At 39.4% G+C, this 19,574-nt stretch overlaps 1 protein-coding gene and 1 pseudogene across 1 annotated transcript in view; one reads left to right on the plus strand and one right to left on the minus strand.

The window, feature by feature from the left end:
- LOC127618560 (zinc finger protein 501-like) overlaps positions 1–19,574 on the minus strand; it is a 346,529-nt gene that overhangs the window by 233,105 nt on the left and 93,850 nt on the right. The window lies entirely within an intron of this gene.
- LOC127618634 (zinc finger protein 271-like) overlaps positions 6,726–19,574 on the plus strand; it is a 38,903-nt pseudogene continuing 26,054 nt past the window's right edge.

The following is a 19,574-nucleotide window of genomic DNA, read 5'->3' on the forward strand; positions in this document are numbered from 1 at the left end:
GGTGTGCTGCAGATTAAATCCACATTCACTAGGCAATACAGTATTTTAGCAAACAGGTTTATTTGACTAAAACAATGTTTTTAAAGAATTCTGACGATATCTTTAATACAAAGGTTTGTTACATTTTTAATTTAAACATGAGATTCTAAAACAAAGACTACGGTTATGCAGCAAAACACACATTCAGTTTAAATATGAACAAATATTTTAACAAAAATAAAGTTTTGTGTTTTGATTTATATTACTAAAACACGATAAAGCATTTCATGTAATTTTAGATGTATCTTTAACACATGTTGTCTTGCATTTGTACTTTTTGACAATGAGAAGAAAATGGGTTTTTAAACGTTTGTCTAACATATCTCTAGCATTAACCCTTTAAAGATGCTGAACAAAAAAACATAAAAATGTATTTAAAACTTGTATTTAAACAGAGCATTTTAAATGAAATACCATACATTCATTGTAAAATTTAACAAAGATTCTTACATTTTCCACTCAAAGTTCTTTTACAAGAGGCTTCAATCGATACTGAGCTCTTACAGGCACTCAGAGGACTGGGGTAGGGAGGTTTTTTCAGAATACGCACACACCCCCCCTGATCAGGCCTGATGGGGTCTTGTGTAATTCTGTTCAGCAAAAACAATAGGGCGCCACGTTTCCTGGTGTTTTATGGTGTGCTTTCATTGAAAAGCATGGTGACAACCAAAAGTGTGAAAGAAGGTGGATAAAAGGGTTTATTTTGTTAGAAAAGTTTTTCCTTTTACCCATCAAGTGGTCCATGTAACATTGTGAAACATGGTAGAGATGTGGTTAAAGAAGTATTGCTCTTTGTAATACAGGCAGCAATTAAATATAATTACTTAAAAGAATAGAAAGATTTTAGAAATCACTTGCAAAATCAATAGTTCAAATTCAGAGGTTTTTATAGTATACTGCACACAGTTATCATAAAACCCATGTAAATTAAAGTGTGAACATTTCAAAGAAATGGGGTACTAGCATACTGGAAAACAAGCAAATGACTTGTGTTATGCACGCATAAGACATTTTAACACCAATTCATACCCTGAAAATACATCCATGGTACCGTTACGTCACTAGGGTGTCAAACACAAATGCAAATGCTGAGTTTACTTTGACCCCCCCATATTTTGGCATTCATTTACTCATTCCTGGATCAAACCCCACACTCAGAAACTTGTACATGGCATCACAACAGTACACATTTTTGTTTACAACTGATCTTACTGATTTTTATTTCATGAAAACAACTAAACGTGTACCAATAACCGATTAAGCAATGTGTTTACAGGACTGCATTTACTCACAAAAGTTATTCTATTCCCACAATTGGATTTTTTTGTTTGTTGTAGAGTTATCCTCATTTGTAAATAGTTATTTGTTTAAATGTTGCAATATTTTCTAGTTTACAAAGATGTCAGTTTTAACACACACATTTACCACAGGTGGACTCCAATCAAGTTGTAGAAACATCTCAAGGATGATCAGTGGGAACAGGATGCACCTGAGCTCAATTTTGAGTGTCATGGCAAAGGTTGTGAATACTTATGTACATCGTTTTTTATTTTTAATACATTTGCCAAGATTTCAAACAAACTTCTTTCACGTTGTCATTATGGGGTATTGTTTGTAGAATTTTTAGGGAAATAATGAATTTAATCCATTTTGAAATAAGGCTGTAACATAGCAAAATGTGGAAAAAGTGAAGCACTGTGAATACTTTCCGGATGCACTGTGTATATATATATATATATATATATATATATATATATATATATATATATATATATATATATATATATATATATATATATATATATACACAGTGAGGAAAATAAGTATTTGAACACCCTGCTATTTTGCAAGTTCTCCCACTTGGAAATCATGGAGGGGTCTGAAATTGTCATCGTAGGTGCACTGTGAGAGACATAATCTAAAAAAAAAAATCCAGAAATCACAATGTATGATTTTTTAACTATTTATTTGTATGATACAGCTGCAAATAAGTATTTGAACACCTGAGAAAATCAATGTTAATATTTGGTACAGTAGCCTTTGTTTGCAATTAAACGTTTCCTGTAGTTTTTCACCAGGTTTGCACACACTGCAGGAGGGATTTTGGCCCACTCCTCCACACAGATCTTCTCTAGATCAGTCAGGTTTCTGGGCTGTCGCTGAGAAACACGGAGTTTGAGCTCCCTCCAAAGATTCTCTATTGGGTTTAGGTCTGGAGACTGGCTAGGCCACGTCAGAACCTTGATATGCTTCTTACAGAGCCACTCCTTGGTTATCCTTGGTTATCCTGGCTGTGTGCTTCAGGTCATTGTCATGTTGGAAGCCCCAGCCTCGACCCATCTTCAATGCTCTAACTGAGGGAAGGAGGTTGTTCCCCAAAATCTCGCAATACATGGCCCCGGTCATCCTCTCCTTAATACAGTGCAGTCAGCCCTGTCCCATGTGCAGAAAAAACACCCCCAAAGCATGATGCTACCACCCCCATGCTTCACAGTAGGGATGGTGTTCTTGGGATGGTACTCATCATTCTTCTTCCCTCCAAACACGTGGTTAGTGGAATTATGACCAAAAGGTCTCATCTGACCACATGACTTTCTCCCATGACTCCTCTGGATCATCCAAATGGTCATTGGCAAACTTAAGACGGGCCTTGACATGTGCTGGTTTAAGCAGGGGAACCTTCCGTGCCATGCATGATTTCAAACCATGACGTCTTAGTGTATTACCAACAGTAACCTTGGAAACGGTGGTCCCAGCTCTTTTCAGGTCATTGACCAGCTCCTCCCGTGTAGTTCTGGGCTGATTTTTCACCTTTCTTAGGATCATTGAGACCCCACGAGGTGAGATCTTGCACGGAGCCCCAGTCCGAGGGAGATTGACAGTCATGTTTAGCTTCTTCCATTTTCTAATGATTGTTCCAACAGTGGACCTTTTTTCACCAAGCTGCTTGGCGATTTCCCTGTAGCCCTTTCCAGCCTTGTGGAGGTGTACAATTTTGTCTCTAGTGTCTTTGGACAGCTCTTTGGTCTTGGCCATGTTAGTAGTTGGATTCTTACTGATTGTATGGGGTGGACAGGTGTCTTTATGCAGCTAACGACCTCAAACAGGTGCATCTAATTTAGGATAATAAATGGAGTGGAGGTGGACATTTTAAAGGCAGACTAACAGGTCTTTGAGGGTCAGAATTCTAGCTGATAGACAGGTGTTCAAATACTTATTTGCAGCTGTATCATACAAATAAATAGTTAAAAAATCATACATTGTGATTTCTGGATTTTTTTTTAGATTATGTCTCTCACAGTGGACATGCACCTACGATGACAATTTCAGACCCCTCCATGATTTCTAAGTGGGAGAACTTGCAAAATAGCAGGGTGTTCAAATACTTATTTTCCTCACTGTATATATATATATATATATACACACACACACACACTGGCAGCCAAACGTTTGGAATAATGTACAGATTTTACTGTTTCAGAGGGAAATTCTTACTTTAATTCACCAAAGTGGCATTCAACTGATCACAAACTGTAGTCAGGACATTACTGATGTAAACAACAGCACCATCACTGTTTGAAAAAAGTCATATTTGATCAAATCTAGACAGCAGCATCACTCCAACACCTTATCCTTGAGTAATCATGCTAAATTGAGCATTTGGTACTTGAAAATCACTTGTCATTATATCAAACACAGTTGTAAGATATTTGGTTCATTAAATGAAGCTTAACATTGTCTTTGTGTTTTTGAGTTGCCACAGTATGCAATACTGGCATATCTTTAGGTCAGTATTTATTGAGAAAAGATAAGAGAACAGAAAGAGAAAGAGATGTGGAAGACCAGATGTGCAACTAAACAAGTGGATAAGTACATCAGAGTCTCTAGTTTGAGAAATAGACGCCTCACATGTCCTCCGCTGACAGCTTCATTGAATTCTACCCGCTCAACACCAGTTTCATATACAACAGTAAAGAGAAGACTCAGGAGGCCTTATGGGAAGAATTGCAAAGAAAAAGACACTTTTGAAACACAAAAACAAAAAGAAATGGTAAGTGTGAACAAAGAAACAGACATTGGACAACAGATAACTGGAAAAGAGTGTTACGGATCTTCACCCTATTGAGCTTTTGTGGGATCAGCTAGACTGTAAGGTGCGTGACAAATGCCCGACAAGACAGTCACATCTATGGCAAGTGCTACAGGAAGTGTGGGGTGAAAGGTCACCTGAGTATCTGGACAAACTGACAGCTAGAATAACAAAGATCTGCAAAGCCGTCATTGCTGCACCTGGAGGATATTTTGATGAGAACTCTTTGAAGTAGTTAAAGAAGTTCTGAACATTTTTCTTTCAAACTGTAACAGTAATTTTTCACATTATTAATTACCTGACTATACATTGTGGTCAGTTAAATGCCACTTTGGTGAATAAAAGTACCAATTTCCTTCCGAAACAGCAAATTCTGGACATTATTCCAAACTTTTGGCTGCCAGTGTAAATAGATGCATTTACATGTGACAGAGTTTTGAATGGAATGCATCTCAAACCAACTCCGAAGGTGATTTAAGTGATCGAATTTATATCCGTCTCTAATCCGTCCTGGGAGGCATTTCCACTTGGTCTTTAGCTATCCAATCAGTACAAATGCATGAAGTGACCAAGTGCAAATACCCCCAAAGAAACCTAAGTAAACTTTACTGAATATGATGTAAAAATAAATGATTGGTTACAAAATGCTGTGTTCTCTTGTAACACCATGGTCAGGTTTGACTGTAAACAAAATGTGACATAGCGAAAACTGACACAAATGATAAAAAGACAAACTTTGACATGATAGTTTGATGACATCTGAATAAATGCATCTGAATATAATTTGTGAATCACTGATCTCTCCATCAGTGTTGCCCTTTATGTAAAAGTTTATTACTGACACTGCAAGTATGGCATTTTTGGCATAAACTACACATCAGTGTAGGGTTGCACCAGCTGTGCGTAAGTTCTCACATAAGTTAGGACATAAAGTTCACACTAAAGGATTAGTAACTACTAGTTAGTTTGTAACTAAGTCAGTGCTTAATTTGGTTGCACCACCTGTTCATAAGACAAGACTTAACTAGTAGTTCGTAAGCTCTTCGTAAAGTAGTCACATAATATGACGTTTACATGTATTAATCCAATAAACGCCCTTCAAATGTGTACACAGAACTGTTAAAAAGCCACCAGTTTTAATTTGATCTCATTGCAATTGATGTTCAAACCTTGTTTGCTCACGTAACTATCAGCTCTAATGAATGATATCCCTATTAAAATATGATACGTAATAAAACAAGATTTCATTAATTATATATTTAGCTTATGTAACTAACAATATTCAGTAACTGCATCTAAAATGAATAAAGGACAACACATAAATAAATACTAATACAACAGGCTGGAAAAATAGACATTTATTAGTTTTAATATCTATTTTGTATACGTTGAAACTTGACACCGGGCGGCGTACACACGAAAGTGCACCATTAGATCGGTATGATTTTACATAATGTGTTCTCCTGTAAATGTAAATGAGTGTAAATGCCAATGTCATCATATACATGTTAAAAGGATTGGAGCCTGTCAACCAAAACATGAGTTTATTGATGTCATTATGTGAGTCTGCTTTTTTATTCCATCTGTTACTCCTGGATCATACGTTGGGTTACGTCCTACCTAAATGTAATGGTGCAATGCTCAAATATTTAGTAGGGTGTAAATTGTCACTTAGTGCCCATTTACGCCACAACTAGGCTAAGTTGTAACGTACGTATAGCTGGCGCAACCGGCCACAGTTGCCTTGGTAAATGTTTGAAGATTATAGTTTTTTTTATATCTACAATTGAGTGTTTTTGCATGTTCAAATTTAAAATGTAAGTTAAAAGGGTTTTTAAGAGTTTGAAAAAATTATTCCTAATAAATATTTTATATACCAATTATTTTCATCAAATAAAAAGTGTATACATTAATGGATAGAGCAAATAAAGTATATTTCACATTTTTGTAAGAGTGGGTCCCAGGAAAACACAAAATGTCTCATTTGGGCCCTGGGCAGGGGAAGTTTAAGAACCGCTACCTTAAATGGATTTGTGGTGGCGTAGTGGCTAAAGCACAGGGCTGTTAATCAGAAGGTTACAGGTTCTAACCTCACGGCCACCACCATTGTGTCCTTGAGTAAGACACTTAACTCCAGGTTGCTCTGGGGGGATTGTCCCTGTAATAATTGCACTGTAAGTCGCTTTGGATAAAAGCGTCTGCCAAATGTAAAAATGTAAAATGTAAATGGATCTTTAGCAACCTGTCCTGACAGATTGAACATACATGTTAAATCATGTTAATGACAATTAGATAATAATAAATAATCTCGTTGAGCTTGTTGAATCATCTGGCCTGCTGTGTTTACATCTTGTCTGATGTTCATTTTCTAAGGATTTGTCTATTGATTTGCATTGACATTAGCACAGAAAATATTTCCATTGACATTAAAGCTTTTTAAGATTTTGTCCTTTTAATGCATGAATTTTAAAACACACACATACAGTAGTATAGAATATACATATAAATAAATAAAAAAGTATTTTCCCTAAACTCATACACACTCCAGTCCAGTAGTTGGCGGGAAATCGCCAGAAGTTGTTTTGCTAACCTTCATTAAACACAAGAAGAACTCGCAGTTTGAGCGGTAAATGTTCAATGTTTTTTGTGTCATGTGTGAGATTTATATTATTGTGCATGTTGTTGTTCTCTTTGGCGTTTTATTGCTTATAAAATAAGCTTTTTATCGTTGTGTGTGGCGGTTTTGTGACAGAACCTTCAAATATTCAGTTTCAGGAAAAACGAGAAGAAATCTGAGTTTTTGCAGTAGGCCTAATGTTTAATTTCTGATAAATCAAACGGCTGACTGTAAATTAGTTCAATGAACGAGGTTATATGTTGTATATAGGGTTAAAATGCTTATAAAAATAACACTGTTTATACAAGTTAGTTTGGAATGGATCAAGCATCTGGAACATTGCGAATTTGAGAGGGTTTTTTACACTAAGGTGCTTTAGGAAATCAACCTAAAATGTAATTATTAATCTTATTTCTATAGTGTTAAAATATTCTGACTATACATGAATTCACACATTACTGAGTTGAGATTGTGATTTTAGTGAAATTGTTTGTTTCTACTTATTAACAGATTTTACAGTTATTATTTTCACTAGGATATTAATAATTTATATCTATGACTATCTGAAGGCAAACATGGCCAGTTTGTTTCCTAATATCATTATCATTAAATCATATATTACACCGGAGGACAACTTAATTCATAATATGTCCATCATTTTAGGAGATCCAGAATTCTACTGGAGAAACAAGCAGAAACATCTGAATATCATCTTTTATTACTGATTTATGAGCTTGTTAAATCCAGCAGCTGATTGGAAATGAGTTCAATAAAGGCGATTTTTGTTGAATAAAGGTTGCTGTGGGCTAACACCTGATAATATTCCTACTGTCAGGTAAATGAACCCAAACTCAAAGCACATATTTATATATTTACCATCTCAGTAATCTCTCAGCTGAAGATATCCTATAATTATCTTTTTAAGTCTGATGAATGTCAATCTATTATAATGATGATGTTTTTTGTGTTCAGATGTTCATCATGAGGGAGCAGGTGGATGTGATCTGCTGTAAATCAGTAGGAACTGATCTGTCCATGCTGGATATTGATGATTTCATCACAGAAATCTCTCAGCTGAAGAAAGAGGTGACTTCACTGAAGACAAAACTGATGGAGAGAGACGACAGGTTACAGGTTAAACATTCATTTCATCCTTAAAGTTGAGATTGTAAGCTTTTAAATGATGTGATACGATGAACGGTACAGATGTGATTGTGTTGTGTTTGTCAGGAGCTGGAAAAGGTTTCCTGTCAATCTTCAGTGTGTGTGACTGATGGGACCGCCACAGAATGTCAGGATTCAGTGTGGAGCGGCAGAGATCAGTCCACACCACAGCGACTGCTGGACAAACTCTCTGAACAGAGATCCAGAGACACACAGGACTCACAGCTCACTTTACTCTGTTCTACTGACGGTAATCAGGGTGATCAAACCTCCACAGAGTCTCTGACTTCTGTCTGTAATGCTGGAGAACAGCAGATGCTGCAGATACCAGTGAAGATTGAAGTGAAACAGATAAAGGAAGAGGAGCACAATGATGAAGATGGTCATTTTATTCATCCAGGTATGCTTCTTCCTTTAAAGTTTTACATTTTCATGTCAATCGACTGTCATGGCAGAATCTTTATCACACAAAAGTCAAACTAAAAAGTTCCCTGTTATTATTGTTTTTAAAGTGTTCAGTTGTCTTTTAAAAAGGTTCATCTCTCTATTAAAATTTTTCCAAAGTCATGTAAGTTCTGCAGTATCAGTGCTTAGAGTTTTAGTCTTAATTTGACATGAACAAATTCATTAATTATGGCATTAAAGGAATTCTTCAGCCAAAAATTAAATTGTCATTATGTACTCACCCGAATGGTTCACATTTCTCATGGTTCGGTTTGAATCACGGTTTTAGGGTCACAGTTTTGGTACGGCTCGGTATTTGTTATGTTCCGAAAAATATATATTACTGCCAAATCCCAAGTAAGTGTACTCTATTTGGTAAACAATTCCAACATGTTTGCCCTTAATAAAAATCACCATCGTATTACTACAGTAACCATAGTTTAATCATGATATTTGTAGTAAAATCATAGTAATAGCTTGGAGATAATTGGAGTGAAGCAGCGCCCCATTGTCGGTTACTCTGCCACCTGTGCGTTTGCCATTCATGTTTTTTTTTGTGGGTGTCTTTAATACTTTTTGAATGACTTTTGATTTATGATTATCAGTGGGATCGAACTTTGATGACACGATTATGGTTGCTTTCAATAATCGCACTTTGGTTCACCTTTGGGTAATAATTGTTTGGAGAGCCACTCAAACACTAGGCCTACAAGCTGGGAATGAACCAGGCCCACCTTTCATCACCTATAGTCGGGAGGAGCTTCTGCAGCTACAGCCTTTTGCATCAGGCAGATTGGATTTTGATGTAGACTTGTCGGAAATCCAGCTCAAGAGAGGCCGCAGAGGAGGGGTCCGGGTCAGGAACAGGTAGCGGAGGTACAAACCTGTGCTACCCTCAGTTATCATGGGGAATGTCCACTCTTTGGTTAATAAAGCAGATGAATTGACAGGTTATTTGCAGTATGATCGCGTGTACCAACAGAGTAGCCTACTGTGTTTTACGGAAACTTCGCTATCGGACAGGATACCAGAGGGTCATGTGAAAATGGAAGGTTTTTCACTACACAGGATAGATAGAGATCCGGTGAGGACTGTCAAAAAAACAGGGTGGAGGTGTCTGATAGATGGTGTCATTCTGGTCATGTCACGGTGAAGAAGATAGTTTGTGACCCAAACATTGAGAGAGAAAAATAAAGTAAGTTGCCGACATTACTATTTGCCAAGAGCGTTCTCTCATGTGGTTGTACAAGTGGCTTATATTCCTCCATCGGGTAATGGGAAGTTGGCCACAGAGACAATTTCGAGGGTCAGCCATGACTTGCAACGGTTCTCGCCAGATGCGTTGGTTATTATTAATGGGGATTTTACCCATTGCTCTTTCTCTGCTACCCTGCCCTCATTTAAAGAAATTATGTCATGTCTTACGAAGGGTGATAAAACTGTCGATCTGTTCTATATGAACATTAAGGAGAGTTTTGTTTCAAAGTTGCTTCCCCCTCTGGGGAAACGGATCATAATTTGATATCTCAGACATACAGATATTTTCCTGTGGCTCGGAAGCAGACGATTACATGTGTGCATGTATGGTCGGCGGATGCTTGTGAAAAGTTAAGAGGGTGCTTTGATTGCACAAACTGTACTGTGTTCTTAGATGATGGCAATGATCTGGACAGTATCTCTGACAAAGTCACCTGTTATATTAATTACTTTGTCGAGTGTGTCATTCCCTGTAAATTAATACAAATTTTCCCTAAAAATAAACCGTGGGTGTCAAGGGAGGTCAAATCTGCTATTAATAGGAATTCTTTAAAAGCTGTATTCTTTAGTGGTAATAAAGATAAGATTGAAATTGCTCAAAAAGAGCTGAAAGCAATATCAAGCTGGGTAAACATAAATATAAGGGTTGAAGGACAGATGTCCAATTGTAACATAAGGGGTCTTTGGAATGGCATGAAATCGGTTACTGGTTATGGGACTACAAATAACCGTTTTCTTGAGTTCTGGGATAAATGTAAAGGAGGCAAAGCAATTCTTTGCAAGGTTTGAAGATTTTTCTGCTTCTCATGAGAGCATCCTCACATCTCTTGCACAGAGCAGTCCTGAGGACAGTAGCCCAGCTATTGTAAATAATGTTGATGAGGTTTGATAGCAGTTAAAATGCCTTAAGGCTAACATCCACTCACCCTGAAAGTCTATGCTGATCAGTTGTGCTTAGTTTTTCATAAAAACATTTCTTTCTCTCTGTCCTCATCAAAAATTCCAGCAATGTGGGAAAACATCCAATCTTGTTCCAATTCCTAAAAAAACTAATGTGAGTAGTAATCTTTATCCCCACAGCTTGAGCAAGGCACATAACTCCAGGTTGCTCCGGGGCACCTGTAATTAGGGCACTGTAAGTCGCTTTGGATAAAAGCGTCTGCCAAATGCGTAAATGTAAATGTAGAACCGAGTGGTCTGGCGGATTGGCCGTGAAACGGGCCGAATGGGCCATGATAAGCTAAAATGTACCGCCGCGTTATGCAGAACGGACCACAAAATGGCGCTGTGACATGCAGAAAACTCAACATCTTTCAAGTTTTGGGCCAGTTGCCATGTAAAATCCCGGGCCGATTTCTCTTCCCAGTCCAGCCCTGGTTTTAGCATGCATGCATCAACTGCCAAGTGCCAACATAAGAACTCAGTCAAATTTGAAAGGCTATAAGTGTTCGATAGTTTGCAAACAAGTTTCACTTTGGGCTTTAGAAAGAAGTAGACAGCAAGAAATCTGCATAGCATTTGAGCTAATACTGTACTTTTTTACATCTTTTCATGGCCATGTCATGAGCCTTTTTTCAGTCTTAAATTCAGATTATTGCAACACGCTCAACACTACAAAAATGTTGGGACTGTCAAGTGTTTACCACTGTACATATAGTTCTGCATTAATGTGTCCTCACAGATGTGCAAGTTACCCATGCCATAGGCAATGACAGACACTGGTTTTTAGTAGGGCTGGGATGACGTCGATGCAAAAAATACGTCGACGCAAAATATGCGCGTCGATTCGTCGGATCCAAAACAAAGATGGCGGCGCCGGCGAGTAGTAGTAACACGAGTGGCTCCTCAGACTATCAGAAGTGCAAGGCGGCATGCACTCGTTCCTCTAAAGTATGGGAATTCTTTAATTTAAAAGGAAACAATTCCGTGATATGTCGTCTTTGCAAAATGGAGATGGCCTTCCATTCTAGCACCACGTCAATGCACCAGCATCTGAAGAGGCGCCACCCGGTTGCAGCTGCAGATGACAGAGCACCGTAAGTTTTTTTTCAACTCCCTACTTTGCACTCGATGTTGGAGTAGGCTATAATACGGTGTCGACACCTAAAGTTTTCGCTTATAGCTATTAATAATGCGCTTATAGCTATGAATGAATGTCGTGAAAAATACATAGAGGACACTGACAACGTGCTGACAGACCGGACCAAGCAGGTAACATTTAATAAAGTCTCAACTTTCAAATTTGGTCATTCAAAGAAAATTAAACCATAAATAGGCCTATTATTTTGTGGCTCTTTAATGTGTCGTGACAGATTGCCTCAGTTAAAGCTGCTCGTGAACCGATCATCTTTTCCTTGGTTCATTTATAGCATCAAATAGGCTAAACATGAATGTAGCCTACATCAGAAGGACTGTTGTTTTAACCGCGGAAAGATGTCAGTACAGTAGCCTACAATCCATTATTCAAATTCAAATCCACCGACGTTAATCTTCTCTCTCCTGACTACTTTGTCGGACAAAAATGGTGTATTATGATTGATTGATCAGATCGCCAGTCAATCAAACTCCCGGCAAATGTTTTTTTTTTTTACATTTTATACACCCCCACCCCCGATGAAACCGGTATTACCGGTGTTGTCACAAGTCGATTAATCTAATCGAAATCAAATCGGACTGAAAAAAATTAATCGTTAGATTAATCGATGCATCGAAAAAATAAATCGCTAGATTAATCGTTTAAAAAATAATCGTTTATCCCAGCCCTAGTTTTTAGACAATAATGATTTCTCTTCTTCTGTGTTTCTCTTATAAATTACATGACTTAGCAAATTATTTATGAGGACACCTAAATATGAAACACAATAACGACTTCTTGCATCTTGGTGCTCTTTTTAATTTCGTGGCCAGTCTTTTTCATATTATTTCACCTTTGTAAAGGAAAGATACATTTTTGAATGGGTCCACAAGACATTTCTCTTTGAAGTGACTTGCACACTCCAGTCCAGTAGAAGGAAAAGTGCCATTGAACATAAGAAGTTGAAAGAAGAATTTGAGAGCTCAGTCACAACGTTTTGAATTTGTTTAACTTAATGAGTTTTTATTTGTTCTGATGTGTTTGTATTGTTCGGTACATGTTGTTTTTCTGTCTGTGGCGTATTAATGATCGTAATCGAAGATTATAATCACCGTATGTGGCAGTTTGGTGACTTGCCGTTTTCGGTAACCACAAGAGTAAACCCATGGTTTTACTACAGTATGGTTTATTGGCTACAGTGTGTTTTTTTTTACTATAGTAAAACCATGGTTTCCACCAAAACGCTGGTTACAGCAGCCAACAATATTTCTATAGTAACCAGGTCATGCTATTTACTAGTAAAGTAATTTTTTTCTACAGGATGTTTATTGGCAACAGTGTGTGTGTGTGTGTGTGTGTGTGTGTGTGTGTGTGTGACACTAATCAGGGTTATCAAACATCCACAGAATCTCTGGCTTCTGTTTGTAATGCTGGAGAACAACAGATGCTGCAGATACCATTGACGTTTGAAGTGAAGCTGGAGGAGAAAAACGTACTAGAGGAACAACACGATGATGATCAAGATTATCAAACCTCAACAGAGTCTCTGACTTCTGTCTTTAATGCTGGAGAACAGCAGATGCTGCAGATACCAGTGAAGATGTGTTCAGTAAAGCTGCTGGACTGCAGGAACCTGATGAAGATTAGAGGAGAAACCGCAGCAGAGGAACAACACTGTGATGAATATGATGATGATGATCAAACCGCCACAGTGTCTCTGGCTTCTGTTTGTAAATCTGGAGAACAGCAGATGCTGCAGATACCAGTGAAGACTGAAGCAAAGCAGAAGGAGATAAAACAAGATACCACATTAGAGGAACAACAGATAGATGAAAATGCTCATTTTATTCCTTCAGGTATGTTTCTTTCTTTATAACAGCTCTGTTGTCTTTTAAAGATGTACGTACTCCAGTGTTTCCTGCACCATTGTTTAGATGCGGAGCTGCACTGCTTCTGGATCAAAAACAAAGAAATAAAAAAAGTGTTGATGTTCTCTTGCCGTCGGATTTAAGAAAAATATTTTAAAAAAATAAATAAAGAACACTTTTTTTCTATATTGCTTTCCTGTATGGGTTGGATTTCTAGAACAAACATAAAGTCAGATATTGTGGGGCAACTCTCGTCTACAAGTGACCCCGAGCTACAAGCTGATGAACAGCCGGTTCTGAGGGAACCTTCTATGTACAAAAAAACTAAGATGAACGATAAAAGCACAGGGTCACTACTGGGGCTGCAAAATTAATTGAAAAAATAGCAATATGACTTTTGCTATTATTAAACCACAAAGGCCTTCGAGATAATGAAATAAGTAGTCTGCGTGCGCTACTCGCTGATACCCGAGCGTGACTGCTGTGTTCATTTTCCATTTCCCTTTTTGATTTGTAACTAGTAGCACCTAATAAACATGCGCAAAATAATACAAATTCTAGAGTAAATAATTTTCCTAAAAATGTATGCCCTCATATGAAGACAGCAGGACTAATTTCTGAAGTTTTAAATAATACCAAGCTATGGAAAGTCAGATTTTATCAAATTGTTTATTATGTTTCCTGCAGTGTTGGTTATTAATTTTTTTTAGATGTTACAGACATTACATCTGATTTTCTGTAGAACTGCTTTTGAACTATATGTATTGGGAAAAGCTGAAACAAATATTTATACAAATAAAAATGATTTGACTTGTTTTTTGACTTTGGCAACAAAATCTAAATTTTATCTCTTTGCACAGGTAAACAAACAAGTGAAAGCCAGTTATTAGTATAACTAATAGGCTAGTATCATCCAATCACTGACCGCCATATTAAAATAACATTTAAATTATAAATTATACATTTTAGTACTGATTACCATTGTCCCATGTCTGCCAAACATGTTGAGTGGTCCAAACATCATCTGCAGCCTGAAACTGAACTTTTGACCGGAAGTTTGGAGTCAATGCCCTTGGCTTCAAGGGAAAGCTATAGGATGCTCCCTATTTAATGAATGACTTAACCTCCATTGTGCTGACATGCACCTTGTTTTCATCCTAACTCCATGTAAAGCCTCTGAAATGCACAGTAAATGCAGGATTTCTAATGTAAAACTAGCAGTGTTAGCTGTATTGTTGAGAGCCACTATGTACAAGATTCCAAATTGTTTATTGTTTAACCAAAATCCCCGAATTAACCAGAAAAACACCTGGTAAACATGACAAAGATGAGGTAATAATTTGAGGCAGATTGCCACCGGACTAATGACCTTGGTGATGGGAAACGGTCTGATGATTTTGGGGCCCAGTTTACGTGAGGGGTACAGAGTGGGATGTCCTGAGAGGACAACCAAGCCTTCTGCCCGGGCGCGTAATCTGGGGGTTTAGACAGGTGTCGGTCTGCTGACCTCTTATCCCAAGCGCCAGTCCGTAACAAGCCTTCTCTGGCTGCTTTCCAGGTACATCCGCACCTCTGCAAAAATGCATGGACAAACAGACCCTGAGCATCGGGCTCTTGAGCGGGGAACAGAAGGGGTTGGTAGCCGAGGCTACACTGGAAGGGTGACAACCCCGTAAACGGCGATAACAACGAGTTATGAGCATACTCAACCCAAACCAAATTCTCGCTCCAAGAAGACAGGATATGGGAGGCCATACATCGCAGGGTCATCTCCAGTTCTTGGTTCGCTAGCTGCACCTGCCCATTTGTCTGGGGATGAAACCCAGAAGAAAAACTAACTGTCACCCTCAGCTGTCAGTTGAACTCTGCCCAAAACCGAAACACAATCTTGGGGCCTCTGTCAGAAACCACATTGACTGGGAAGCCATGAATACGGAAGACGTGATTACCTGCTACTGCTGATAATTTGGGGAGGGGAATAAAGTTAGCCTCCTTTGAGAACAGGGCCACTACAATCAAAACAGCTGTGTTGCCATTGGAGGAGGGAGACCAGTTACAAAACCCATGGCGATGTGCGACCAGGGTCTCAAAGATACCGATAACAACTGGGGGCTCGTCTGGGATCGTTTCTGTTGCTGTTCCTCCTTGTTTGTGGTCCAAACCCTCTGTGTACAAACCCTGTCTTTTGACTGGTTCTGTGTCTCTCTCTCTAACAATTCTGTGTCCAAGCCCATCTTGATATTGAGAGACACGGGAGTAGCACAGTTGCTCATTCTCGAAAGTGTTTTGCTTTTTTTTGAGACTCCTCCACTAATTAGCACCAATGTGTTAATTCAAGGTGCTGACTTGGGCTGTGTCAAAGTGCTTTCACACAATGTATATGTGAAGTCTGATATCATCACAGGTCCATGTAAGCTAGGTGTGTGCTCTCCGTTACTGGTAGATGGCGTGAGTATCATCTTTGAGAGTGATCTAGCAGGGGTTATGGTTTTTCCCCTGTTCAGTTGTTGTAAATGAGCCTGATGCCTGTGATCAGTCTGACATTTCTAAACCGCCTCAATCAGCATTGCCTGCCTGTGAACTGATGTGCACACAATTGCTGAAGTTCAGAGATGATGTGGATCTCTCTGACTCATTCCTGGTTTCTGAGTCAAATCCTATTGGGAGCAAATTGGCTGTTGAAACTGAAATTGGCATTGAACCTGTTGCGTAGTCTGTAGTGCAATCCCCCTTTAAACCAATGTTGAAGTCTGATCCCTACTGTATCAATATAATGCCTTGTGATACTGACCACTCATTGTCACCCCTAACTTCAAATGAAAGAATATGTCCAAAACCTTTGTTTCAGGAGATGTTGACTAAAATTTTACCTGCTGTTTCCACTCCTGTCGCTACGACTGCTTCTAGTCCTGAGGTGGATGGACTGGTCAAAAAGGATGCTCAAATCTCCTGTGTGTATTTGCAGAAGATGTTGTTGCTGATACACTGTGCACACTGGAGATTAAGTTGTGTGCTGACCTTATTGACCGTTTAGTTACAAACCCAGGTTTGTAATTTAAGGGTGGGGGTGTTACGTCCCAGGACGTTTTTTTTTTGGTTCCTTCCATTGTCAACATATTTTGTTGACTTACATCTATAGGTGTAAGGCATTGGTCTTATGGCAATTGGAGATTTTGTCCACTTTGTGTTGTGGTTTTCCTGTGTTGTTTCTCTCTGTCTCTCTCTTCCTCTGGCCTTCTTGCAGGGTGATTAACATCAGGTGTCTGCAATGATGATTACCAATCATTCCCCTGTCTGGATTGGTTGGTGAGGAGAGGAAAAACAGGATAAATCCCAAGCAGATCTTCACTGCAATGGAACCCCCCCCATCCCAGATGTATTGATGTATTGCTGCTACATAGTGTTGTTGTGGTCATCATCTATTGTTGTAAATAGTGAGTTGAACCTTAATCATTGTGTAAATATTGTAAATACTAGTTAAGTGTGGAAGCTGTAGGGAGGTGGGTGCCATTTTGTTCAACCTTTTATCTTTTCTCCTGTGTTTTGGTTAGTGAGGTAGGGAAGTAAATGTTGTTTATTTGCACTTTTTCTTTGGTTGGTAAGGTAGTTTTGACTCCCCAACAGCTATTTGACTCTCCAACAGATATTTAAGTTTTGTTTGTTGTTTTGGCCTTTGCCCTCTCCTGAAGCCTTTTTGACTTCCTTCTCTTGTTCTGTTTAAATAAATGATTTGTTTTGGATTTTAAACTTAAGTGATCATTTAGCACTGAGATGGGAGAAGGGGAACTCCAAACCTTTTAATTTTGTTACTCCTCCCCAACCCTAGACTGGGGTGGGACGTAACAATTGGGCCAATCTTTCTTGGTTACATACTTTGTATTTCCGTTCCATGGGGGTCAACTGATGCGAAAAGAATGCACACGGATGCATCCTTCCATCCGAGTGAGTGCGCTGTGACAGGACTACTCCAACATCGACCTTAGACGTATCCACCTCCACAACAAACTGACTAGCAGAGTCTGGAGTAATTAAAATGGGTGTGGTGGAAACCCGCTTCTTGAGTATAGAAAACATGGCTTCAGCCTGCATGGCCAACTAAGGACAGTGTGTGTGGAGGTGAGATCTGTCAGAGGCAGAACAAGTTGACTATAGTTACGAATAAACCTCCGATAAAAGTTGGCGAACCCCAGAAACCTCTGCAATGTCTTGCGAGAATCTGGCCACACTGAGATGGCTTTTACCTTAGCTGGGCCCAGATGTATTCCCTCAAATAAACGATGAACCCCAGGAACAGAACCAAATTTGTTTGAAAAGCACACTTCTCTGTCTTGACAAACTGCCGGTTCTCTAACAGAAGGCAGGTGCGCTAAAGCACCTGCCTGATATGCTGCATATGGTCCTGCATATTCTGGGAGAAGATCAGAATGTCGTCAAGATAAACGAAGACAAAATGATTGACCATATCTACGCCATTCACGAGCCCCTGGAAGACGGCCGGGGGTGTTGACCAATCCGAAAGGCATAACCAAGTATTCAAAGTGCTCCCTATGAGTGTTAAATGCCTTCTTCCACTCATACCCCTTCCTGATATGAACCAAGTGTTGCATAAGTCAAACTTCATAAAAATGGATGCAAGAGCTTGAAGGTGAGAACATCAATGGCAAAGGATAATGATTCTTTACTGTGATTTCATTCAGCCCCCGATAATCTATGCAGGGTTTAGCGAGCCATCTTTCTTCTCCACAAAGAAGATCCCTGCCCCTGTGGGCAATGAGGAGGGCAGATGAGACCAGCTGCCAAAGAATCAGTAATGTTAGTAAAATCAGTAAAAACCTGTTCATAGCCTCCCACTTGGGAGCCGAGAGTGAATACTGCCATGAAGCAGTTCAATCGCACAGTCAAACGGGCGATGAAGAGGGAGGGTAGTGGCACGGGACTTCCTGAAAACCACCCTCAGATTGTGGCACGCCAACGGCACTCCTGACAGATCAACTGGCTCATCCTGCAATGAAACACAAGACTGGAAAGGGGAGACAGCAGACTTAAGACAATATGAAGAATAAAAAGAGCTCCAGGCAAGTATAGTGTTGGTTGCCCAATCTATGTGTGGGTTGTGTAACCAACCAAGGGTGTCCCAGCACAAAAGGGGTTGATGGGGATCATATGACGTAGAAGAACAGCTGTTCAGTGTGGTTTCCTGAGATAAAATTTGCCCGGCTTAGTGGTATGGGTTATGACTGCAAGGGGCGTAACGCTTAGCATGTGGGCGGTGATTGGCTCGTCCAATGGGATCCCTGGAAGCCGGCATTTGGAAGCCGGTATTTTGGCTCAATGAAATTCCCTTTGGTGCCGGAATCGACCAGGGCCGAGATAACATGACTCTCATAAGAAGCGTTCGATGTACAGGGGCTTTGCCTAAGGGTATCGTGCTCGCCAGTAACCCCCTAACTACTGACGAGCATTGAATTTAAACGGACAGGAGGCAACAAAGTGGCCTGAGCGGATGTAGACAAAACACAAACCCATTTGACATCATTGTTGCCTTTACTTTTGGGGCATGGGGAATCTTCCTACTTGGATAGTTTCAAAGGCAGGAGCAGAATCAGAAACTCTGGAAGCAGAGTTGGATTGTGAGTGAGGTTTAACTGTCCGTGAAGGGGAAGAGTGGTGGCGATGATGCACATTGTGTTGAGTCAAATGGTGATCCACCCGGATGGCTAAGTCCACCAAATCGTTGAAATGCGGGGAAGGTCCAGAGAGAAAATGTCATCTTGAATAGAGTCCAAGAGTCCTGCAAGAACAAATCCCACGTAGCAGAACCCTTCCAATTGCTGAAAGCAACCAGGGTGCAGAATTCAATGGCATACTCGGCAACTGATCGATTACACTGAGGCAGTCCTGACATTATCCTCCCAGCTTCCCGACATTGAGTTGCTCGGCAAAACACTCTGCGAAGTTCCGAGGAGAAAGCTTCATAAGCAACATGGATGCCGGTTATACCACATCACTGTTCCCCATTTT

The sequence above is a fragment of the Xyrauchen texanus genome, chromosome 25, assembly GCF_025860055.1.
Source record: "Xyrauchen texanus isolate HMW12.3.18 chromosome 25, RBS_HiC_50CHRs, whole genome shotgun sequence".
Taxonomy (NCBI): Eukaryota; Metazoa; Chordata; class Actinopteri; order Cypriniformes; family Catostomidae; genus Xyrauchen; species Xyrauchen texanus.